Below are 12,823 nucleotides of genomic sequence, written 5' to 3' on the forward strand. Positions count from 1 at the left end.
GCTGTTCCTATTCGGCCATCTTGCTCCCAATAATATTTTAAAAATAGTATCTGGTATTCTATTTCCAATAAAAAGTTAAGAGGAACATCTAGAAATGTGTGCAACTGAATGATGTCCAGAAAAATATAATGTATTGATTTCAATGGCTGTTAACAAAATATAATACTTCTCTCCATATCTCTAGCACAGATTCTTAAGATGATGAAGCATAATCCTCATTTCCTTCTGTCAACAACATGTAGGAAGAAAAAACATTTGGGTACCTGAGTGAGGAAATTCCTGGGATCAACTGTATCTGTAGTATAGAAATAATAGCTGTGGGCTGGGCACCCTTTAATCTCAACATTTTGGAAGACCAAGGTGGGAGGACAGCTTGAGGTCAGGAGTTTCAGACAAGCCTGGGCAACTTAGCAAGACCCTGTCTCTACAAAAAATAAAAATAAAAAATTAACGGGGCGTGATGGTATCTGCCTGTAGTCCTAACTGCTGAGAAGGCTGAGAGAGGAGTATTGTTTGAGGCCAGGAGTTTGAAGTTGCCATAGCTATGATTGCACTACTGCTCTCCAGCCTGGACAACAGATGGAGACCCCGTTTCTAAAACAAAACAAAACAAAACAAAACAAAGAAATAATAGATGTGTTTTGAAAAGTGCCTACAAGTCAAAGGGTGAGGACAGCTTTGGCCAAGGAGATGATTTTGAGTGTGTGAGGGCCAATTAAACCACTTCAGAGAAAACAGTGGTGGTCTGTGGTCTCATAACTATTTTTGCATAACTCATTATTGTTTCTGTGTCCCGGCCAGCAGGCTACACCCCTCCTCTTATGAGAAATGCACAAATGCATAAAATTAAGTCGCCATGAGATGTTTTGTCAGGAATGCTACTAGCAGAGTACTCATCTACCCTAAATGTTTTTCTCTCCACATCTACAAATACAACTATGTCTATAGTTTAAACACATCACATTAAATAAAATTCACTGAGTCTTCAGAACAATCTAATATTTATTTTACATCTTCTGTTTAAGAAGGCAATAAAAGTCTGGATGTAGTCATATAAAAAAAATAATGTTCCAAAATGTCCCCTAGAGTTTCAAACTTTGAGGTACATGAAAATATCAAATGTATAGAATTATTAACTACTTGTGAGTTCCAGGTAGCTTAGGTATTTACAGTACTTTGAAGAAATAATTTAAAGAATGTCCTCTAATAATTATGAAAAGGAAGAGAAGACTGCCCTAAGCCTGTATCTATTTGGTCAGGTCTACTTAGTCTGCTGGGTTGAAATCAGAGCACAGAGCACTTCTTTAGAAAGGGTTTAACTTGCATCCCATGTCTGATGTGGCAGCATTACTAGTAACCCTGCTTATACCCCCTTGACTTTCACCTCTGCACTAGGAAGGCTGCTTACTGTCAACATCTGAGAATCTCTGTGTGTTAGGCCATTCTTGCATTGCTATATAGAAATACCTAAGACTGGGTAATTTATAAGAAAAGAGGTTTAATTGGCTCATGGTTCTGCAACTTGTACAGGGAGCATAGCACTAGCTTCTGCTTCAGGGAAGACCTCAGGAAACTTACAATCGTAGTGGAGGGCAAAGGGGGAGCAGGTGTTTCACATGGCAGGAGCGGGAGCAACAGAGCGCACGGGAGGTGCCACACACTTTCAAATGACCAGATCTCAAAACAACTGACTCACTATCAAGAGGACAGCACCAAGAGGATAGTGCTAATCCATTCATGAGAAATCCGCCTCTATCCAAACACCCCCCACCAGGCCCCACCTCCAACATAGAGGACTACATTTCAACATGGGATTCTGAGGGGATATATATCCAAACTATACCACTCTGCCCGAGGACTTTTCTCTGACCACAGGGAACATGTGCAACCAGCATGCAGGACAACCCAGAAGTGCGGAGTTAACACCCACAGAAGCAACTCAGCAAATGCTGGCTGATGTGTCCACGGACATACACCCAGTTTCTTTCCTCATCAATGTGATTAGCTCCGAGGTATGCTGTATAGGAGCTCCCAGAGTTCCTTGGCAGGACTGGGCCCTGGGGTATATCTGGTAAGTGAGATGATAATGTGCCATTTAGTGTCTTCTTTCCCTTCCCTCTCTCACTTCCCCACTCTTCCACCCATGTTTCCTGGGATCACCTCCCAAATGAATTGCTCTGCACTTAAATCCTTGCCCTTAGGTTTACTCTGAGATAACCCAATTTGAAACTCACAGGCAAAATTTTTGTTTCCATGGTATATTGGTTTTTAAGCGTGGGCCTGAGTTTACATATAAATATAAATAGGTTAAGTTGTGAAAGGCTTTTTATTAGTTTGGCAATCAAAAGTTCTACTATAAACCTCTGTTTCTACCCATGAGGGATTAACAGCCCAGAGAATTGCCCTCCTACTGTGAAAAAAGAAAAAAAAAAAAAACCACAGCAATAAGTATTTTCTGACATTGGACAATAGCCAGAGCAAAATTGTGTTCTTTGAATGAATGAAAACAAATTATCCTTATACTTTCTCCAAATTGTTGCCTGGAAGCAGCTCTAAAGCCCTAGGATAGGAAAAGCCTAACAAAACTCAGTGGTCTCATGGTCTCAGCAAGGTGAGGAGAGGAGAGACCAGGGTGGCTGAGGCAGCCAGAATTCACAGGGCAGAATATGAGAAAGGACACAGCCTGAAGAGAAAGAGCTCCGGAAACCTAGATAGAAACCCCTTCAAGGCTTTGGCTGAGTACTGATCAGCAGAGGCCTGGTTTGAAACCCCAGTAGGCTTTGGAAAGAACCTCCTGAAGCAATTCACAGAGCTCAAACCAGGCTAGATGGAGTTTGTCATCTCACCAGCCAAAGCGGAAAAACTGGTGATCCAGGGAACTTGCTAGAGGCCGCAGAAGGGTGTCACCTGCGTGATACAGCTAAATAAGGCCTACATCAAAGCCTGCTCTGCACCTGCCGAAATAAAGCATAAAAGCAGATTTGAAAATGTCAGCACGATCCAAAGCGGTTTAATTATGTGTTAGGACAAAACCCAACCCTCATATGCCCCTGACTTTCACTTCCATATTATGAAGGAACAAAACAACACAGTGTTTGTTGTTTAACCCCCTCAGGTCCCAGGCCCTCTGCCTGGAGGATACTCTCCCAGATCTCTATTTTACTTGCTCCCTCACCTCCTCAGGGGTGTACTCAAATGTCCCCTTTTCAGCGAAGCCCTCCTTGACCACCCATTTAAACTTGTATTCTCCTCCCTACTCTTTAACCTCCTTCCCAACTTTATTTTCCTGCATAGAATTTTATCATCATCTAACTTGCTCTACAGTTTACGGATGTAATTTTTTTTGTCAGCGTCCCTTCCCTGCATTATAACCTTCATGAGGGCAGGGGTTTTTGTTCCGTGTTCACTGTTATCTCATCAACATCTAGAGCAATTCCTAGCACATAATAAATGCTTAACAATCATCTGCTGAATAAACATTTTAGAAAAATAACTGCAGCTCCAATGTGTACTGTCTACTATGATACAAAAAAAATAAAAACATGGTTTATAAAAATATGTCACAGCATTTATGGTATCTTCTAGTTTCATACATGTATTTATATGTGAATATATATAATATATAAATATATATTTTACATATATATATATTTATTCTCTATATTTCCCTTCCTCTTTTCTCTCTTACTAATATCCCAAGGGCTATTTTTTTCCCTCTCCTGCTCAAAGTGGAAAACAAAGCAAAGACTCAAAGACCTTAGCAGAGGCCGGGCACAGTGGCTCACGCCTGTAATCCCAGCACTTTGGGAGGCCAAGGCAAGTGGATCACCTGAGGTCAGGAGTTCGAGACCAACCTGGCCAACATGGTGAAATCCTGTCTCTACTAAAAATACAAAAATTAGCCAGTCTTGGCGGCAGGCATCTGTACTCTGAGATAGGACAGGACAGGACAGGACAGGACAGGACAGGAAAGGAAAGGAAAGGAAGACAAAAGGAAGGAAGGAAGGAAGGAAGGAAGGAAGGAAGGAAGGAAGGAAGGAAGGAAGGAAGGAAGGAAGGAAGGAAGGAAGGAAGGAAGGAAGGAAGGAAGGAAGGAGAGAGAGAGGAAGGAAGGAAGGAAGGAAGGAAGGAAGGAAGGAAGGAAGGAAGGAAGGAAGGAAGGAATGACTGATTTGGGTGCAATGGAAACTGTGTTTTTGGTTTTTTTTTCTTCTTCCCGAAGACTGGTTAAGACTGGATTTGTGGGAAAGAGGAGAAAATTCAGCAGTGACTAACAAAAAAGGAGGAAGGGTTGAGGCCTCAGAAGTGGGAGGGAAGAACAGAAGTTCCTTTCTGAGGGAGTACCCAGGAGATGAAAGGAACTAATCCTGGGTGGTCCTGAACCAGGCTTATCAACCCCTGACAGACAAATGGAGAACTTCTGTGATGGTAGGACATGAAAAAATATTTCACCCTTTTGATAAAATGGAACCACCAGATAGAAGTAAGAATATTTCTGTTAGACGAAATGTTTTTAAAAATGTGTATGTAGGAAAAAGTATGAAACAGTATTGACTGGCAAACATAGAACTGGAATGTAAATATAAATTTCTTTGCCCTGAATAATTTAAGTGGCATGATAAAACTCATGCCACAGATTGGGTAAGACAAGGAACCTAATCCACTCTAAATAGAAGAAAAGCATAGTAAAATTCTCATTAGAGTTAGAATTCTTAATAGTTCCTATCTACTATTTAATTTAATCATAGTTAATGATGAGAATTTCTTATATTTTATGCATCTGATGACCCTAAATGTGCATTTCTCATGATTCCTTAAAACAATTTTGTAAATTATATTCCTAGGACCTGCTTTCAGAAAAATTAATGTCTTCTATTCTTTGTATTGGAGGAGATCCATCTGTTCACCTGTTAAGCAGTGGTAATCAAACTTCAGCGAGCATCAGAATCCTCTGGAAGGGTTAGACAGGGACTGCCTGGCCTGCCCTCAGAGGTTCTGACTGGTAGGTCTGGTGTAGGACGTGAAAATTAGCATTTCTAACAAATTCCTAGGTGAGGCTAGTACTGCTGGCCAGGACCACCCTCTAAGAACCACTGACACTTAACATCAGGGATGTATTTTCAAGAAACTCACACCATCTTTCATATTAATTGAATGTTGTTAATTGAATTTTTTTGTTTTTAAATCTGGTTGGTAATTTGTTAGTTTTACAGTTACATAAAAACTATAAGCATAAGGATGTTATATAGAGTGTTTGTTTGTTTTGTTTTATTTTGTTTTGTTTTTTGAGATAGAATCTCGCTCTGTCGCCCAGGCTGGAGTGCGGTGGTGGAATCTCGGCTCACTGCAACCCCCGCCTCCCGGGTTCAAGCAATTCTCCTGCCTTCAGCCTCCCAAGTAGCTGGGATTACAGGTGTCTGCCACCAAGGGGGGCTAATTTTTGTATTTTTAGTAGAGACAGGGTTTCACCATGTTGGCCAGGCTGGTCTTGAACTCCTGACCTCGTGATCCGTCCGCCTCGGCCTCCCAAAGTGCTGGGACTACAGGTGTGGGCCACCACGCCCGGCCTATATAGAGTTTTATGTCTGTACCCAGTTAAATAATTTTACAATAAAAATGGTTACTAATGAGAGTTTTTTCCTATAATTGGCTCCAAATACAGTATTCAATGTTATTACCCAGATGATTTTTCCAATCTCTACTCTTTACTTTTTTCCCTATATCTCAGCAAGAGTGATAGATGTAAAACATAAATCTGGTCACGTCATTTACCTCCAGCTTTTCACTGACTCCTTCTTTGTGTCCGGATAAATACTAAGTTTCCTAAGATGGCATAGAAGATCTCTCATGACTGGCCCCTGCTTATTTCTCCAGGTTCATGGCTGACATCTCCTCACCTCCACTCCTTTTATCCCACAGTATCTTGGAACACTTGTGCTTCTCTGTGTTTCCATTTGCATCAGAGCCTTTGTCTGTGTGGTCCTATCTGCCCAAACTGCTGCTCCACTTACCTGATTTGACCTGCTTGATTCTATGTTTTCTCTAAGACTCTTGGATGTCCATTACTCTCGAGTCTCTGCTAACCCCCTGTGGTCCTCTCTATGTACCTCCACAGCAATCCAGATTACCCAGTCCAATATTCATCACACTCTACTTCAATTTCCTATTTTCTTGTTTGTGTTCCCCAAGAGTTTGTAGAACTTTCCAGATGAGGGGCTATGACAATATTAATTATTGAATTCCTCCCCAAATCCTGGCATATAAAAGATACTACTAAACTTAAAAAAAAAATAAGAATGACATTCAATAATTGAGTAAATAGGTCTGAAGTTTCTATTATTTTTAAATAAACAAAGCTACTCTCATATTAACCACGCCTGTACCCTCCTCTAGCCATCAGGAAGGCTAGAGTGCTGAGCTTCAGGAAACCACTGAAGCCAGTTCCTGATGATGCCTTCACTCTTTGCAGACAATGCCACAAGCACTTGAACTAACAACTCCTCCACTTGTCTCCTGCTCAGAAGCTCCATGAAGGCAGACTGTCTCTCACAGTATCTCAGTGCCAGGCACATAGTGGCCACTTAATATTGGTTGTCTATCTTATATTTTGCCATTAGTGTGTAATCAGAGTTAATTCAGACAGTCAGTGGATATTTGCTCCTGAATTCTTGGTGACTGGCCCAGATATAACTTTTACCATTCCATAACTGTCTTCTATTATTTTTGTTCTTCTTCTTCCTTGTACTCAAATTCCAAAAACTTAAAGCAGATCATGAGCACAGTGGTTTTGATTCAGTTCTCTGTAGAGAACCAGGTAGGAAAGCTGGGAAATGGTTTGGAAAAAATTGAGAACAGAAAAAGTAGAGAGCTTCCTGCTTCTTTTATTTCCCCGATGAAGCTGACATTAATAGTCGGTGCTAATGTAACCTCTAAATTTCTTTTTATAAGAAAAGAAACCTGAAGGGCTTGCCTATTATTGGAATACTTGTGAGATAGAACCTTCTTGATATGTGTCTAAAACTTGAACCAATTTAGTGGTACAATAAATAGTGATTAGACTACAATAAAGAAATTTTGTTTTCAGAATAAAAGCAGTAAAATAATGCCTTGTTTTGCAACTTTAAGTATGTGAATATTCACGAAAGCAAACTTTTAAAATAAACTTTAAATAAAAATTAAAAGGAAAAGAGATTACAGACTTGACTTTTGGCAACATATATTTAACTCATCTCGTTACACTGTGCTATGGTCTGAATGTCTATGTCAACCCAAAATTCATATGTTGAAATCCTAAGCCCCACAGTGATGATACTTTTTCAGAGGTAGGGCCATGAGGGCAGATTCTTCACGAATGGGAATTAATGTCCTTATAACAGAGTCTAGAGAGAGATCCTTTGTTCCTTCACCAGGTGAGCAAAAACATGCCTGTCTAGGAAACGAGACCACACCAGAGGTGGAATTTGCCTGTACCTTGATTTTGGACTTCCCAGCCTACAAAACTGTGAGAAATAAATTTCTGTTATGTATAAGCCAACCAGTCTATAGTAGTTTGTTATAAGGCCCAGACATACTAAGATATTTTGTACATTTATTATCCAAATTTCCTTTCTCTTGATGAATCAAGACTAGTCACCTAAAGGCAAAGACTAGAAATTACTATGTTATGCTATTTACTAAGAAAGCATCTGGGAAAAAAGATTTAATTGTGGTATTTGAGAGCAGAAACACTTCCCATAATCACTGTTTATGAATTTGCTCAACTAGAATATTATATAGTAAACCGTATTTACATCTTTTAAGAGAGACAATAATACATTTCTTTTTTTTTTTTTTTTTTTTTTTTTTTTTTTTTTTTTTTTTTTTTTTTTTTTTTTTTTTTTTTTTTTTTTTTTTTTTTTTTTTTTTTTTTTTTTTGAGATAGAGTCTCGCTCTGTCTCCCAGGCTGGCGTCCAGTGGTGCAACCTCCACTCACTGCAACCTCCACCTCCCAGGTTCAAGAGATTCTCCTGCCTCAGCCTCCTAAACAGCTGGGTTTGCAGGTGTACACCACCACACCTGGCTAATTTTTGTATTTTTAGTAGAGACAGGGTTTCGCCATGTTGTCCAGGCTGGTCTCGAACTCCTGACCTCAAGTGATCTGCCCGCCTTGGCCTCCCAAAGCGCAGGAATCACAGGTGTGAGCCACCACGCCTAGCCTAATACATTTCTTATAAGAGGTTCTGAGGATTCATTAGCTTATATTCGTAAAGAGCTTTAAAAGTGAAATGCTTCCTTCCCTTCTTTAAGTGTCACTGAAATCATTAACAAGTGATGATCAGTATTCCCTTCTTAATGTCTTAGAAAAGCCTAACTATCCAATGCTGTGCAATTACCTTTTTCATATTAGAGTTCAAAATTTGAACCCCATATTCATGCATTAAAATGCTCACTTATTGTTTTAAAATACCTATAATATCATTTAGATCAATTTGAAGTTTTCAAAGAAAGAGAATGCCAGTTCTTAGAATGATATTATTAAGACTGTCAAGTCACATTTGCTTTATAGAATTTGATGTAATACACAAATACCCAACTTAAAATTCCTGATCCATGAAAAGGTTTTAGAACAATACAAAATATTTATTATTTATAGAGCAGCTTCCACATTCCATGTGCTATATTTGTAGAGCATTCCTTGCATGTCTCTCTTAAAAGCAATGGGATCATTAAGATTGATTATTCCTGGAACTTGATTTGCATATTTGCTTTTCCACTGTCTGGAATGTGGAGCTACCGGTAAGATAACTATGTACCTATAAGTTCAGACACTGATAGCAAAGACTGAGTCTCTCTCTCTCTCTCTCTCTTTCTCTCTCGCTCTCTCTCTTCATGACAACATCTTGATATTCTGAGGAAGAGAGATCAAATTGGTAAAGTATAAAAAAAAAAAAAAAAAAAAAACAAGCTAAGTCTAAGTGGGGACAGAGGGAATAGTTCCAAACAGGAGACAAGGAGGGCATAGGGCATGATTCTGAAGGGTTTTGAGCAAGTTTCATAAAAGAGCTGAACTTCTTAACCATGGACATTTTGTGCTGAAACAGTCTTTGTTGTGGGGCTCTCTCATGCATTGTAGGATGGTTCACATTATTCCTGGCCTCTGCCCACTAGAGGCTGGTAGCACTCTCTGCCAACCAAAAATGACTCCATATATTGCCAAATGCCCAGTGGGAGGAGTTGGGCAGGGGCGGGGCAGACGAAATTTTCCCCAGTTGAGAACCAGGGCTGGTATTTGGCACAAGGAAAGGAACATTGGAAATGTCTTCCTAAAACTACTACTGGAGAAGGCTGTCTTCTTCACAGTGAAAGTTCTGCGGGGGATGGCCAAGCCAAGAGTTAGAAATGGCAAAAGATGCCACCAAAAGCTATTATTAATGGATCCACTGGCTAGAAAAAAAATAAATGATGAGAAGAGCCACCTTTGAGCAGTGTCTGCTGAAAACAAACACTTGGAGCCGCCACAGCCATATGCAACTGTCAACTGAAGCTCCATGTCATATACTTAGCAATAAGCTATTATCCTCTTTAATGAAGGGAAGAGTCTAATTGACTTCTTCCAGGAAATTTGATGGGCTTAAATACCAGAAACTCCTTGCTGAGGATTCATTGAGTTTCATTTAATTCATTAAATATTTATTGAGCACTCAATATGTGCCAGGCTCTGTGCTGGCTGTCAGAAATACAATGATGAAAACGTCTACCCTCAAGGAACTTATGCTCCAGAGAGAAACAGAATTATAACAAGACTGGTCCTCAAATGTCTGGTATAGGGTATGATCCAGGCAGAGAGTGTCCCAGTTCTCCACACTGATAACCACGACACAACCAGAACTTTAAAAAATCACAGTACTCCTCTTTTTTAAATAGCAAAAACTGCTTAGCTTTATTCTCTATTCGAAGGTTTTAATTTTTTTCTCTCATTTTAAATTTCTCAGCCATTTCACTGGCATCTCAGGCAGCTGCTTTTCTCCATCTCAGAGCAATCAATATATGAACATTTTAAAAGCAAAAAAAAAAAAAAAAAAATCCAGTTGCAATTTTATTTTCTGCTGGCATACATGTGCACAATCTTTTGAATTTACATGATGATGCTAACCAGCCGAAGTCAGCAAGCCTTTATGAAAAAGCAGTTGATTCAATGATGACAGCTGTGCTGTCATTTCTTATTTAGGCCCAGCTGCCTAATAATAGCAAGGTAACATTATCAATAAATTACTAGCATAGCTAGTTAGAGAATGTACAATCTAATTACATATAGTTTTCAATTCACTACAGGCGAAATGCTCACTACTTTTCCACATATGATTCACAGTCCCGTCTTCAGCGGTATTGAACCACAGCCTTTGTAGACTACTCATTAGTATTCAGGATAAGAAACAATTGCTTGGAACAGGAAACACAGAAGCCAGACATTTGGCAACATCACACAGAGTCACTGCTGAAGTCAACTGGTGAAGCGACTCTGGACTGACAGAAACTGGCCTCTGTTGCCATGGAAACAGCAGTGAACTGTGTTAGTAAATAGTTTGAGTTCTCTCACCTGCCGGGGCATAAATTCAAAATTTGCTGCTGATTTTTAAGTCTACTATTTGTAAGTGACCTATTTAGGGAGTAAATACTGGAAATCATTCTTCACTTCAGAAAAATCATTCAGACCTTTGCAAAAACATCTGAGTCTTAAGGTATCCAAACACAATTAAAAGTAATTGTGCAGAATACCTGACAAAAGCCAGTCTATCTATTCATTCTAATGACTGCCTATTTTGCCAAAAACTAGCTCCTAAAAGTACATACATAAAATAAAAATAAAAATGGTAAGGAAGTGGAGGTAATGCTAATCCCCAAGAAAAAAACTTTTCCAAATACACAGTGAGGATTCATGCCACTGCTTAATTTTATTTCAAGCGACATTTATTTTAAATTTCCCCCATCCTCACTCATAGCAAAATAAGCCAAGTAAGGCTGCCTCCTGTCCACGTTAGACTCAAACATCCCGTTACGGGAATTCGTCTGTCTGTATAATTACAATCATTATTACCCCTAAATTATAAATGCATAGAGTATGACAGAAGAAAAATGTCTTGACTGCAGCAGTTCAGGAAAACAGCCATAGTGCAAGCCTCTAATTCTCAGCTCTCTTAATCCACATGTCTCCTACGTCATTCTGGCTTCATTAAGCTTCTTCCTTCAACTCTTTTCGATTTCATGCTAAATTATATTTTTCCATAAAGTCAACAAGTGAAAACGTCATTTTGGTTTTTGCTCTAAGAAACCAATTCTCCCTTATCAACAACTGCTAAAATAGTCCCATTACCCTTTTCTGTGACTTCTACTTTCATTCATCAATAAACATTTACCAAGTAAACATCTATAAGTCATATGCTATATGCTTGGCAAAGGAAGAAGTGATATAAAGATGAAAAAAATGTTTTCTGCTTTTAAAGATGTAGTCTAGCAGGAAAACTAGAAAGATAGATAGATAGATAGATAGATAGATAGATAGATAGACAGACAGATAGATAACAATTTGATAAACACAGTAGAGAAAGTAGACTAAAAGTACAATGGGAACACTGTGAAGAAAAAGCTAATTTTGCTTAGGGAAATAGAGAATGTCACACTGAGAAGGTGGTGTTTTCACCATATCTCAAAGGAGTTTTATATGAGGTAGTTAGAAAAAGCAGCTACTGAAAATAATTTTCAAAAGTTGAAAACGTTGCTCTCATTCATATATAAAATGAACACGTATCAAATATTTTATCTGACTTACAGAGATTTATAACCTCTACTGGACAAAATTCATTTGCATTAGTATTCATATTGCATTAGTATATTAGTATGAACAACAACCATTTGTATGGCTACAGATAAGAATCATCTGCACTGCTATCAGTTTTCTACAATTTAACTTCTACCACTACAAAATCATAGAATAGTCCAGTTGATAGAAAGTCAATCAACTCCGCACATACCTATGGAATCAACAGTCCCCACAGGATCTTCTAGATAGCACCCAGTGGTCTTTTTAGTCCATTTCCAAGTCTTGAACAGTTTTTTCTGGCAGAAGAAATAGGCATTCCAGATTTTGGGGAAAATACATTAAAAACAAAGAGATCTGGAAAAGTAAGTATTTGGAAATCACTAAAAATGAGGCAGTAGGAGGAAAGGAAAGTGCATAAAGTCACGGAAAGAAGTTAAGTTTACACTGGAATGGGAATTTGGGGCCAAATTGTGAAAGATCTCATGTGCCATGCAAGTGTATAGACTGTCCAAAAACAGTGGGAAGCCACTGAAGAATTTTAAACCTTCAAGTGACAAGTTAAAAGATGTTTTTTGTTTCCTCACCCTTAATGCTTAACCTATTCAAATCTGCCTTGTCTACCATTGTGGCTTGTTTTGGAGTATTTCTTAATTTAACATTAAATTTCTTTCTGTTTGTTTTCTAGACTGTAAAAATGTCTCCATTTCTGATGTTTTTTTCACTTATTCAAAGTCCTTAATTCCTCTAGTCCTCTTGGTTATCTCATGATGTACTTAACATGTTGCTATTCTTTTTTCAAATGTAAGTTACACACTTAACTGGCGAAAATCCAATGGCCCTAACTTCCACTCAAGGGCATAGCTGAGAGACCACTTATTTTCTAGGGACAGTGTTGTTTAAATTAAAAATATATGGTACTTCTTGATTATTTAGTATTGTGTACCTATATTACACCTGAGGAACATTAATATTTATTTTACTGAGCCTTTTTTCAAATATTTTTTAAAATTCTAACCCATTGTTGAT

The 12,823-nt window shown here is 38.6% G+C and overlaps 1 long non-coding RNA gene across 1 annotated transcript in view; it reads right to left on the minus strand.

Moving 5' to 3' along the window:
- Positions 1-12,010: 12,010 nt before the first annotated feature.
- The window catches only part of LOC108520626 (uncharacterized), a 63,711-nt gene continuing 62,898 nt past the window's right edge, over positions 12,011-12,823 (minus strand). The window contains exon 4 of the long non-coding RNA XR_001882945.1: positions 12,011-12,151. This is a non-coding gene — a long non-coding RNA (uncharacterized LOC108520626). The remainder of the gene's footprint in view (positions 12,152-12,823) is intronic.

The sequence above is a fragment of the Rhinopithecus bieti genome, unplaced genomic scaffold, assembly GCF_001698545.2.
Source record: "Rhinopithecus bieti isolate Rb0 unplaced genomic scaffold, ASM169854v2 scaffold_52099, whole genome shotgun sequence".
Classification (NCBI taxonomy): Eukaryota; Metazoa; Chordata; class Mammalia; order Primates; family Cercopithecidae; genus Rhinopithecus; species Rhinopithecus bieti.